We start from the raw sequence: 13,069 nt of genomic DNA, 5'->3' as shown, positions 1-13,069 counted from the left end.
ACGTGGAAGGCGAGCGAAAAAAAAAAAAAATCGCGCGAGCCGGTCAAGAGACGGAAACAAGTAGAGGACGAATGTGCAACGCACACACAAACAAGGGCACGCGGGGAGGCTAGAGAGTGGCAGGAAGCTGCGAGCGAGCGCCGCGCGGCCCGTGTGCGAACAGCTCAGCCTCGAAAATCTGGCGCGCAGATCTCGAGGTGGCCAGCGGCCAGCTGTGGCGGCCACGGTATGTGGAGCTCCCGGTGTCCGCCAACGGTGTCGGGCGAGCGGGCCGACTGCTGCCGTCCCGCCGCAAGCACCGGCGCCGCAGGCGCCGCGCGTGCTGTACGCACCGGCGGGCGTGGCCTCGAATGGAAAGCGCGCCGCGATGCGCATCTCGCGCGAGGTTGGGCCACGAGAGGGCGTCGTAGCAGACCGGAAATTTTGAATGGAAACGGCGAGGAAAGAAAAAAGAATGCATGACAACCACGAAGGGCAGTGCCTCGCCTTTTTGTGGTCCGAGCTGAGTCCCCCGAGTGCGAGATTATACGGGACCGAATAAATTCGCTACAGGGTGAGGCCTGCGCCTGTTTCAGAAAAAAAGATCGAGGTACGACTCGGCCCGTTCTAATGGAATGCGAAGACGTTCGCCCAGACAGAACCGTAGTGAACGTCCACCTTCCAGTACAGCATGGACTGTGGTTCACAGCAGATGGGAGCGCAAACTGGCCAGCGGTGGAAACGAGAGACCATTGGAATATTGGTGGAAGAAAATCAAGGAAGGAATGGGAAGGAGATCGTTGCAGGCACAGGCGACCTTACAGGATATAAGAGGGATGCCAACTTACGATAGGTATATAGCAACCAGATGCGGATCCGGGGCAGCCTCTAGTGAGGGGTCTCGTAAAACATACAGTAAAAAATGTGGGGAGGGGGGAGGCGCCCTCCCCTTCCCCTTTTTATCCGCCAGTGATGGTAACACATAACGAGCCCACACAGTCTGGGTGACTATTCATTGCCGCCCCGATTCAAACGGATTCCATTCGCGACCATCTTCATCCAGGTGGTCTAGTTACTTCTAGATTCACTCATATGTATGTTGATTTGCCCGTGTACAGGTATGCCCGCAAACTTAGGGCCTACAACCATTGACTACAATCCGCGCAAGGTTTTTTTTTTTTTTTTGCGCCTGCGCCAAAATCGGTGACACTTTATCCGAAGGCACGTCATGTCATCCCGAAGCAGGTATTAAAGTGAAGCTTTCTTCGCGAAGTCTTCCGGCATTTTCTGACCGTGACTGCTATCTTGTGGAGTAGCTCATGCATAGAAGACCTCCCCCCCTCTCAAAAAAAAAAAAAAGAGAGAGAGAGAATTACGTGTCCTATGATGGGCTCAAACCTCTTAGCGCAACCACCCGACGCTCCAACTATTTTAGACCGCCATCGCACGCATACTTCCCGCGTGCAAACGCCAACTCCAGCTCCGGACGATTGACGCGTGCGTCGCACGTCACGTAGTATGCATGTAAGCGATCACGCGTTAGTTTCAATTAGACCACAGAGGCATGAAGGAAACGAGCGAATAATAGTCAAGGTTACCACTGTATCTCGCATCGTACTTCTCTCTGCATGCACCTCTCCTCACGATTGTCCACTTGACAAGCATTTAAGAGCGCTTAGTCCTCGTGACACCACTGCGTCGAAGTCTCTCACATGTTGCGTATTCACACGAACTACACTTTAGATTTCGGTATAGCTTGCGGACGCAGCAGAACATAAACAGGAACATTTTCCGATATTACACGTTGCATAGAATGCCAATAAAAAAACTTGCAAGCATCGCCTTTAGTTTTGTGGCATTTAATGAGCGGCTTCGCGAAAGCTTCGCTTCATGCAAATTCCAGCACGTGCGCTGGAACTCCATAATGTTTAGCCATCTTCATGGCTTGTGCTCTATATTTGTCAGAATGAATGAGTTACTTTGCATTATCTGTACATGCTTGCGTTATTCTTGTAGTCTAATATCCCTTTTCTTCGTTTTTCTGGCTTCATTTTCTGCGTGATCTACGAACTTCCTCTGTTAATGTTTTGTCATATTATTGTAGACCTTTTAGCAGTTTTTTGCATTTTCATTATCATTTTTATTGGTTTACAATTTTTCTGTCTATGATTTTGGTATAGCCGCGGCCCTTCCTGCAGCCAAACTTATCATTCTCCACATTTGATAAAGAAGGTCACTCCGTTTTGTACAGCAATACTCAGCTCCTGAGCAGTTTCACCGCCGCTCTTGGTGAAAACGTGAAAATTGTGAAAACGTGCACCTCTACGAACGTTACCGTTCTTCCAGATTGTAATTGCCTGCTCACGCTCGAGAGCATTCAAGCCCTAAGGCTGCGCAAATGTCCTGACCTAAAACGCTGTTGTATCCTGCCTGTCGGTCGGCCGTTTCGTACGCCTGCGAGCGGCATAATACTGTAATCTCGAACGTCCACAATTGCGTTGACTTGTCTCATGAAGTCTTTCCCTCTTTCTATTTTTCATTCTTGCTTGCTGACCTCAAACACAAATCCCTTGTGTTTACTTTCAGTTCGTATATCTATGGCTTTTTTGGCAACCATCAGGCGTCATGAGGATGTTACTCCATCAAGCATTAGTGCTAAGGCATCCCAAAGAACGTTACATTCCTTTGAGTCACGAATTACGATGCACTGTGAATAAATTTGTTGTTGCCCAAATAATTTTACATCAAGGTACTGCAGACTGTATTGAAAGAAAGCCAAGGTGGTGGAATGATCCTATGTTTTAATGAACCATCGTAACTAAAGGACAATTATTACTTAGTGTACAATCAGTCATGTCACGTTCTTTCATAACAAGCTTTTAATCACCGGTGACTGTCGATGACAGTCGACGGTTATGCGTTTAGCATTGAATCAATATAGCGACACAACGTGTTGCCACCGTCGAAAAGAGTTAACTCGGCGCCGTCTAGCGGTGCCGCCGCGTACCACATGCCTAGTTACCTATGCTGGCGTCAAAGACGTTCATTGAAGTGCAGCACAGATCTACTGGCACATACCCAGCGCTGCACGTCGATGTCAAAGAATTTCATTTAACAGCGATACCTACCCAGTCCCGCGTCTACATTGACCCATGTCGGCGCGGAAGAGGTTCGTTGAAGAGCGGCACGTATGTACACATTGCCACATACTCAGCGACCCAAGTTGGTCCGACGATTGGTTTCGAACCCTGTTCCCTCAGCACAGCAGCCCGATGCGCTATCCATTCGACCATGGGCTAACTACGCAGTGACCCAGGTAGGCGGGAAAACTGTTACAGAGAGACATAAATATACAGTTAGCCACCGGAAAGTACATGAAGTATCCTGAGAATGCTAATGGCATTAAGAAATCAACCCACCAAGAATGTAATACTTGAAGAGAAGACCTCGTTACGACTTTGCCCTATAGGCATCGTAATACAATCCTCATCCCTGCGCTGCCTCTACCTGTCGAGATACAAGGCTCCGCCGAGAACCTGGTCAACTGCGTTTTAGGAGGCAACGGACTCACCGATGCTGAGGCAACGACGACATTCTCGCACTCTTCCCAAGTGCTTTCTCACAAACAGATACAGACTGTTTAACTCCTTGGGCCATGCGAAATATTACGGTTAATCACTGTGCTCAGCCGCAGCGCCGGGCCACCGCAACCGCCTGTAAGAAACTGACATTGGCCCAAAGTGACCTCTCTAGTGGCCCGCTAGAGTAAATATTGTCACGTGGTGGTGACGTTGAATAACACAGTAGCAATACTGTGAACGACAAAATAAACTTTTATTGGGTGAACCTGTGCCCACAAAACAGACTACACTTATAGCACAACGATAGCGGCGAACACGCTCGGCGATCGTCGAAAATCTGATCAGCGGGTCAAGCGCGTCGGCTTTTATACAACAGTCGTCGAATGTTCCAGACTAATCGTTGGGACCCGCATGCCTTCCACAAAGTTCTACAACATTCGAGTCGCGCGATGAAATCAGATAACACAAGGTTCGGCGACAACAGACAGCCGGGTAGAAGCATCCATAACTTTCCAGAAACGTCGGATACATGCAGGCGCGTCCCTCGCTGTGCGATTACAGTTGTTAAGCGGCGAAACGTGGTCGGCCGATAAGGATAAGCACACGTGTCAATATGTTCAAGTAAATGTTTGTGACAGTGTTCTTACAAAAACCAACGAAAGAAAAATATTACCGCCCAAGCACTCCTTACGGATAGTTAACCAGCTAAGCTGAAACGTGCGGCCCCGGTGCTTATCACTGGGATAATCCCGATGGTTCGTTAAACGACGGCTTGGTAGGCTGCCGGATCTTCGGTACGCAGTTGCTGCTTGCGTTCGGCTGCACGAGCCTGTTCTTGCGCCCGGGCTGCAGCATCGGCACGGCGTATATACGAGCTCGTTGCCGATTCTACTCCCGGCGTTGCTGATCGAAAGCTGCCTGCGCCTCAGGGGTACGTATGACGCGTGGTCTACCCATTTCGAAGCCGGAGAGAAATTGCTACGCGCGCGCTCGACTGCGACGGAGAGCAACGACGTCAGTACTGGCGCAGCCAATCGCGCGCCCTTCTTTCTGTTTATTTTTCGGCTCATGCGCATGGGGTGGCGCCGGACGAGTTTTCGGCGTACAGGCGACGTGCGAGCGGACGGACGAACGAATCGGCTAGCCACATACAGCTTCTTTGTAAAAAAAAGTTATGATTAAAAACCAATTGAAAAGCATCTGCAATCATGCAGTTTCGGACGGCATATGCATTGCCGGTGCAGAATACTGGCGCCGTCAACGTAAGCGCTTGTTCGATCTTGTGCTCCGATGGGCGCGTGCATTTCGCTTTTTACGATCAGTTCCATGCACAACTGTAGTCGCATTAGCTGCAATAATTCGGCTCCGAAAGGTGGCACACGCGATCCGTCGCCCAATTCTCTCCTTAGATGACAATAGTCCGGCCTGCTTTCGGCTTGTAACTTGTTCTTGGGCGAGTTGGTTAACATTTGTTGAAGTAATCGTAACGCAGTTAGAACAAAGACAATGAAACGAAAACAAGTCACCACGGGCACGAACTCGCGGATTGCGGCCACGGCAGCTGCATTTGGATGTGGGCGAAATGCAAAAATACCCGTGTACTTAGATTTAGGTGCACGTTAAAGGACCCCAGGTGGCCAAAATTAATCCGCAGTCCCCATCTACTGCGTGCCTCATAATCAGATCGTAGTCTTGGCACGTAAAACCCCATAATTAAGCAAGTAACGGGCACGAAGGTCACAAGTCCACACATTTCAATGGGGTAAAGGAGCGGCGCCTTGCGCGATAATCTTTCTTTTTTTTTCTTTTCAGGTAACGGTTATGGGTTTCTAATCGGGGCACCAGCCTTCGTTGATGACTCCCAGGTAATTGCGCGCAGTGCCTGTTTGTTATCTACGGCTTGGTGCTCCGAGTGGCTGAGGCGGTGGAGACCCTGCAGACGTTGAAAGAGTTCTTGTCGCTCAATAAAGGACCACGTAAAGCTACGCGCTCAAGCATAATTGCGATCCTCCCATCTCAGCGACCTATATCCATGCCTAAAGTTGTGCTCTTGCATTGCACTAGACAGCTTTAGCCAGTACGTGGCTTCCAAACTAATGCTCAGATTTCACGCACTGGGGCACTGCAGGCAACTGCGAAGATTCCGCAATTTTGATACGCGCGAGTCGCCGAGATGCGAGCGATGCACTATTAGCTTGGCTGCGAAACGACCAAGACGCCGAGTGATCGACGCAGCCTCACGCTCCCTTCAATCGGATTCACAGGAGAACGAGGGTAAGGTTCTATGTTCCGCTGCCGGCATGAGCGTTGCGCGCACGCGCAGTAGCGTTCTGGCTGAGCGGTCGCGTGCGAATTGCTAGCATACACCAGTCTGAGCAGAGCGAACCGTAAACGCTCAGCTAAATGTCTTTACGGAAGCCTCAGTTGACAGACGCAGCTTCGGAATAAGATACGTGTGGTGATTAGGACTGTTCGGCACTTTCGCTAGTGCGCAGTGATGCGGAAGAAAGACAGAGTCATTTACGTGCGTTTATCAAACTCAAAGCAACCTATAAAATATGAATATATACAGAGAGTTGATGACAGCGTAACTGCAGTCAGTGTGTCCACGGGCTGAAATAGTCCCGGATTGCGAGGCTCACAGTTCGGTCGTCACGGCACCGTGCGGTCACCCGTGCTGGAGCTGGCCGCGACGACCACACGCTCGGGCCCCGTTCAGCACGTTTCTCGGACTCGGCACGCTCAGGAGCCGCAGCGGCAGCAGCCAGGGGACTCTTTATTCCCCGCGTCCTCGATGTCCGGCTCGGACGCCGCTCACAACCGACGTGCTACAGTCGCACGTCCAGCACGACCTCAGTGCCCAGCTCGTACGCCGCTCGAAATCCACGTACAGCGGTCACACGTGAGGACCTCGTCTAGCACAGCAGCATCTGTGCCAGACTGAAACGCTGCTCGGCACAGCTCAGGTGCGACAGCTCAGGGACCGGCGGCCCTCGGGTCCGCCAGCGTCTCGAGCACTGGCAGCAGGGACCCTGGGACGTCCACGCTCGGCTCCGCGGTCCTCCGCACCTTGCCACGGACGGCTCGCCTGGCAGGAACCCTCGCCTCGTTCCGCCAAGGAGCTCGGAGCTGCTGCCCGCCTGGTTCGAACACTGCGAGCGCGCCCTCGTGCTGCCGTGCTCGTGCACCCGTTGTCTTCCTCGTCGTTCACGGTGCTTGGTGGCCGCTTCGATCTTCTAGGGGCGACGCGCGGCACTTACGTATGACAATACGCAATGTGAATGCACAAACTATACGGGGATGACCATTCTTTTTTCTTTTTTAGGTTTTACGGTATTTTTGAAATTCGCCTGCGGCAGACGGCATCATTCTTGTCCTTGAGCTGGATTGTTCGTAGAGGTCGGCATTACTTGCACGAGAAATCGAAACACATATTCAACTAATCACAATTTCACTTATTAACTTCTTAAATAATTACTTTACGGCCCGTATTCCAATTTACTAATTGCAGTCGGTGAGTTTGTAAGACGTATTCACTTGAACTTCCAGGATGACAGCAATTCCGAGAGAATATTTGCCAAAGTGTGCGACGAAATACATGGGCGTTCCAATTACTTATGTGCTTCAATGCATAAAAGAGCGTTGGTCAAATAAGCAAGTGGAACAACAGTTTACGTATACAGCGAACTTGAAGGAACACATTTCCAAACTGGTATCATTCTAGAATTTCATTCCAAGTGGATGCGCTTTGCAAACTCACCTGCTGAAATTCTCAAATTGCCGTATGTGCCGTAAAATAATTAAATAAGAAGTTAATTAGTAGAGCTTTGAACATTAGCTTAATATGCGTTTCGATTTCTCGCACAAGTAATGTGCACCTCTCTGAATACTCCAGCTCAAGGACTAGAATTATGTTATCCTCAAAGGCGATTTAAAAAAAAAAAATCCGTTAAACTTAAAAGCGATCGCCCTGTATCGCACCGCAAAGAAAGTAGCCTCGCACTTGCGCAGGTAACTACAAGCACTTGCAATGTATCACAGAGCCACCGCATGCATTGAATATGCACTCCATAATTGACACCGTGAAGCCACTGGCGTTGGGGTGGTGCAGTTGGCTTGACGCAAAGCGGCTTTGTGAAAAACGAGACCGTCGGTGTCCTGATTCCATTGCAGGTACAAAGAACGCCGTGTACAATTATCCGCAATAAAGCTGCGCCCGCTTTCGTTGCGCTTTTCCAAGGCGATACACCAAATGTTAAATTTTTCTCTCTACGTTTATTTTCTTTCTCTCCCCCCCCCCCCCCCCTTCGTCTGCTCACTCAACATTCCAGCCGGGTTGGTCCAGTTTTGCTATTCACGCTTACTGTAAGCTCCGCCAAGCCGCCAGCTCTAGCGCACTTATACTATAGCTATAGGCACATACCTGCTCCGATCAAACAACGGGCAGGGGGGCGTCGAGCGCAGAACGCTCGGTTTTCATTTTTCTACGAAATGGCCGGGCCAAAGAATGCGCGCGACATAGGAGACGACAAAAAAGAGGGAACCCATAGAGACCTTCCACTTATACGGTTTTTTCGTCTCGGCATTAAGTGATTTCGTTGTGTGCTTGCGTGAGCCTGCGGGGAACTGTGACTGTGCCACCAGCCAGAGGGGCACAGCAGCAGCAGAAGTGATTTCACCCCCCAAGCGGCGACAGTAACAACGACGCCGACTCACAGTAAGAATGGGGCAGAGGAGAAATAGGGTGGGTTGGTGGTCGGCCTTGCTTGCAGAAAAAAAACGCGGCACTGACTCCATGGGGGCCGGCTACGGACACTTTCCATAGCAAAGGAAACAGGATGCTCGAGACGGCGCCATGACTGGCAAAAAAAAAGGAAAATAAAATAAAAGATCGAATGGCGAGCGGAGAGTGTATTAAGCGAACGGGAGTTCCTCCGTTGCATCGTCTGCGCGCTGCTCTCGGAGAAGGTCGTCTGGAGAGAAACGGCCAGGCAGTTTCGTCTATAAATACACGCGCAATGGCGCGCGTACTTTTTACACACCTTCACACGCACACACGCACACAAGCGCACAAACGAGCGCGTGCGCACGCGAACTCGCGCACGCGAACTGCGAGACGGCAAAACGCGGCGGCCCGCCGTTCTCTCTTCGTGTATTATACACTTATTCGTGCAGACGCAGAAAGAGCGTGGGAAGGGAGAATGCGCGGACGCCCTTAGCGGCGGCGTTCGCGTCACCGGCCGACGCCCGCGGAGCGCGCGCGGATTTCTTCCAGGGCGGCGGTCAGCCTCCGGAGAGACGACGCGCCCCATTCCGCTGCTCTCTTCGAGGAGAGAGAGAGACGAGGAAAGGAAAAAAAAAAGAAAACAGGTGAGAAAGAAAAATGCATGAGGCCGGCGTTGATTCCAAGGGCGCCCAGCACCACGGAGCGCATTCCGAAAGAGCGGGAACACAATTCCGCTTTTCTTTCTCGGTACGCCGGTGCACCGAGACAGCGCATCGCCAACACAATGTCGCGTTTTACGCAGAACCGACTCGACGGTCATTTGTAAGCAAAGGGCGGCGCGTCGTGTGTGCACAGCAATGTTCTAGCTGCACATATCACGATATTTTGGTGTCGCTATCGTAGATCGAATAAATAGTAAATTGGGCGAGGACGAACGACGGGTGGAGGGTGTGGGGTAGCGAGGGCCAATCGACCGGCGGCATGTGCAGGCACCAACCTGATGGGTTAGGATCCAGGACTGCATGTCTCGTAACCCCCCCCCCCCCCCCCCCCCCCCGTTTCGCTTAAAAAAAAAAAAAGCATAGCGCTACGCTGGTTGCTCTGGTTTCGGACTTATTGCGCTACTCAGCTCGTTCGGCATGGCTAACACGCTCATGTCGAGCGTAGCGTCAGCTCACCTATAGCCGCTGCTTACGCTGCTTCTCAGGGCCTGCACATGTGGCGTGCGGTCGTGTGAATGTGATTCGCAATGCAGCGACAAATTTAGGCGTAAGTTTAACACTGAGAAATCGGGAATTGTGATCTTTAATGATGAGGTGATTAATGACGTGGTATCATGGCAACAGGAAGTCATACCCATTACCAAGCAATATATATATATATATATATATATATATATATATATATATATATATATATACCTGGGTGCATACATAAACGAAGGAAAGTAGAACTCCGGCGTCCACCAAGATAGTCTAAAAATGATATGGAAGCGGAATGCAGCAATAACGAAACATTGAGCCACTTGGGCGCTACAACAAATACTATAGGTGGTGCGAGGAAGTTGGAAAAAAGTGTAATCGTGCCAGCGTGAATTTTCGAAAATGCAATTTCGTGCTATAAGTCAGAAGAAATCTTGTAGGGGATGGATATTAACCCGGGGGCGGCGGGCCGACTGGCATTCGGGGCCCACGGTAAAACCACAAAATGAGGCAGTGCAAGCTGACATGGGTTGGGCTTCTCTTGAAGTCAGAGAAGCGCAGAGCAAGATTAGATTTGAAGAAACACCAAGAACATTGGTGAAAAGAAAGCGCTGGCTAAAGGGCAAAAATATATCTACCTCAAAAGCGTAGACACGGAATGAAGGAAGAGGTCGAGAAAGTTGGCAACCAAGTACACAGGATAATTGAAGATGTAAACAGACGAGCAGGAGTAATAAAAAAGAAAGTAAGAGAAACAGAGACGGTAAATTGCATGCAAATGATGAAAGAAAAAAAAATATCGTGGATATTTACACGAACGGGAAGGAAGAAGTCAGGAGAGAAAATACGTACGATAGGGCAAAGGGGAAAGGGAGGCCCGAGCTGGCGTCCCGAGGACAAAAGCATACATACCGCAGCAAATACGCGCCCCAGGATCAGGCACGCGTATGCTGCAAGAAAAGCCCGCAAGCGGCTCGCCACATCGACCCAGCAAGGAGGCCCGTAGGGAATCCGTCCACCTTCCAGAGAGAGGAAGGAGAGGAAAGGCAGGGGCGTCAGCCAGACGAGCGCCTGGTTTGCTACCCTACACTGGGGCTAAGGCAAAGGCGGAATAGAAAGAGAAAAAGAGTGAGAGAGAAACATTGGGATTTAAAGGAGATGGAAGGATTAGCTGCTCAGCACTCGAGATTACCGAAAGACGATTAGAGTATTGGTGGAACAAAAGCAGGGAACGAAATGACAGCGCCGGAGTCCTTACAATTATTGATAACGGTACTGTATAGTAATAGTGGTATTGAATTCCGAAAGTTAAGAACTAGATCATATAGGCAAAAGGCTAGATTGCGATACATGTTGTAAAAATCTGATTAACCCAAGCAAACTAGGTGACTATTTGTCCCTGCCCCCTCTTTCAAAGGGGATAATAATAATAATAATAATAATAATAATAATAATAATAATAATAATAATAATAATAATAATAATAATAATAATAATAATTTAGTAATCGTATACTGCAGAAACGCTGCATGATAAACGCCTGTTTCACGTGCGGCGTTTTCACAGCATACGTCTTTCGGATCTGTGATTGCCGAGCATACGGGCTTTGCATAACCGTTTCACAAGCCCCGATCTCGGCGACTGCGGTGTTTCTCATTTGCAAGCGTGCGTAGCTGAAGAGTGAATTATTTTTGGCGAAAGCTCATTAAGTGCACTTCGATGAAAACAAAATGAAACGAACTAGAAACCATGTTCTTGGAGAACTGAATCGTCAAGAATTTTGCTTCACAAACACAAAATTATCCGCAGTTCAGCTTGCATAAACTTCTCGGGGCAATTTTTTTTTCCTCAGATAGATTACGCAGCGGATGAATCGCAGTTTCACGAATCGTTCGAGTACGAATTTATAGAGCTCGGTCACTTGCGTCGAGCAAATGCTGAAGTATTTCGGTAATAATAATGTGGCCGCCTCGAATCATGTTGGACTGAATCCGTGCTTTCGCTTCTCAGCGCCGTCTACCACAGCCATGTATGGGCCACCGAACAAAGGTATCCCTTATCGCGCACTTCGTCGTGCGCGGCGCTTGGTACGCTGGTCCCGCATCCCGCAGTCTAGGGACTCCCAAACTTTGCTACGAACAAAAGCCCTGCCTCTTAATAACCACGCAACGAACATCCTGACTCATATTCATAAACGTCGTCCATCGGACATAATTTTGGCTCATCGAACATGGATACTTGGTGAACTGTTTAGCGTAGCTAACGTTCGTGACATTATGCCCTACACTCATTCGTTCAGTGCTCCTCGCAACAGTTCAAATAATATTAAAAATTTATGGGCACCTTGCTAAGCTAAACTGCGATAGGCGAAAGCCTATCTATGACTGCCTCTGTTGCTGTTGTCTGAACTGTTCTGCGAATGGACGCCGCCGTGGCCGCGAGCATGGCATGCAACACTCTAAAAAAAGTTTGCACCCTTTGGGGTGTATATCTGCCACACAACAATAATCGCCATCTGCCTTGATGCGTTTCCTTTCTTGAAAACGCCGCGCCCGCTACTTTCCTGTCGGGAATGCTATGTCATGCTGATAACGCGCATGCCGTTCGTTACTGGAAAGTACCGGGCTCGCAGCGTTAAAGAAAGGAAACGCATCAAGGCAGATGACGATTATCGTTGTGTGGCAGATATACACCCCAAAGGGTGCAAACTTTCTTTAGAGTGAATCGCAGCCCTATGGCTGCGAGGTTTGTCGCCGATGTGCGCGCACCCCCCCGCGCATGTCCGTGCTCTCCCACGCGCGCCCACTCGCACAGCGCTACTGGCATGGCACCTCCTCGCCTTGCTGCCCTCGCCGGTGATCACCGCTTTCCTGCGTCCACCACGGACGGCGCCCGGACACTCGCGAGCCACTAAAGGCTTACGCCTTAACATTTGGCATACCATTCACGCTGTAACACCGTTTTGCTTATGTTCAAGCGTACGTTGCATGCTTTAGCTCCGTTTCCTGACAAAACAGTGCAAACCGCGCAGATATGGGAACAAAAGAAACTAGAAATGAACAATGCTGGTGCTTTTATCCTTTCGCATGATACAGCACACCGCGATGGGTTCAAGTCTGCTTGTCTACGAAATTGCAGGGCGCGGATTTTCACCTTCGCCAAGAAACAGGGGTGCGCGAATGTCCGAAACTTTCGATTAAGGAACCGAATATTGTCCTAGTTGATGCGCGCCTTTAATCAAATGGTCATTATTCGCAAGTGCGAATATTTTCCGAGTAGTTTTAGAATGCTTCCCGTTACCAGCTGTGCGCTAACCATCATGAAACTAAAGCAAAAACGAAGCGAATTTCACCGCTGCCACATTGAACGTAAACAGCGAGAAGTTACGTGCTGAGAACGCTGCGTCGCTCAGCAAGCAAGACTTTTCTAGCTAAACTACGATCACTCGGACTCAAATTCCGCTGATACATGACATTCGACAGTGGGTATTGTTCGGGACTATTTATCAATTCTGCAATGGTTTGTTCTCTTGGCACTAACTTTGAATACACTTCAGTGCGACATTGTTTAAAATATTATTG

Source organism: Dermacentor andersoni, chromosome 1, assembly GCF_023375885.2.
Source record: "Dermacentor andersoni chromosome 1, qqDerAnde1_hic_scaffold, whole genome shotgun sequence".
Taxonomy (NCBI): Eukaryota; Metazoa; Arthropoda; class Arachnida; order Ixodida; family Ixodidae; genus Dermacentor; species Dermacentor andersoni.
The sequence above is the reverse complement of the archived record's forward strand: the minus strand, read 5'-3'. Positions refer to the sequence as shown.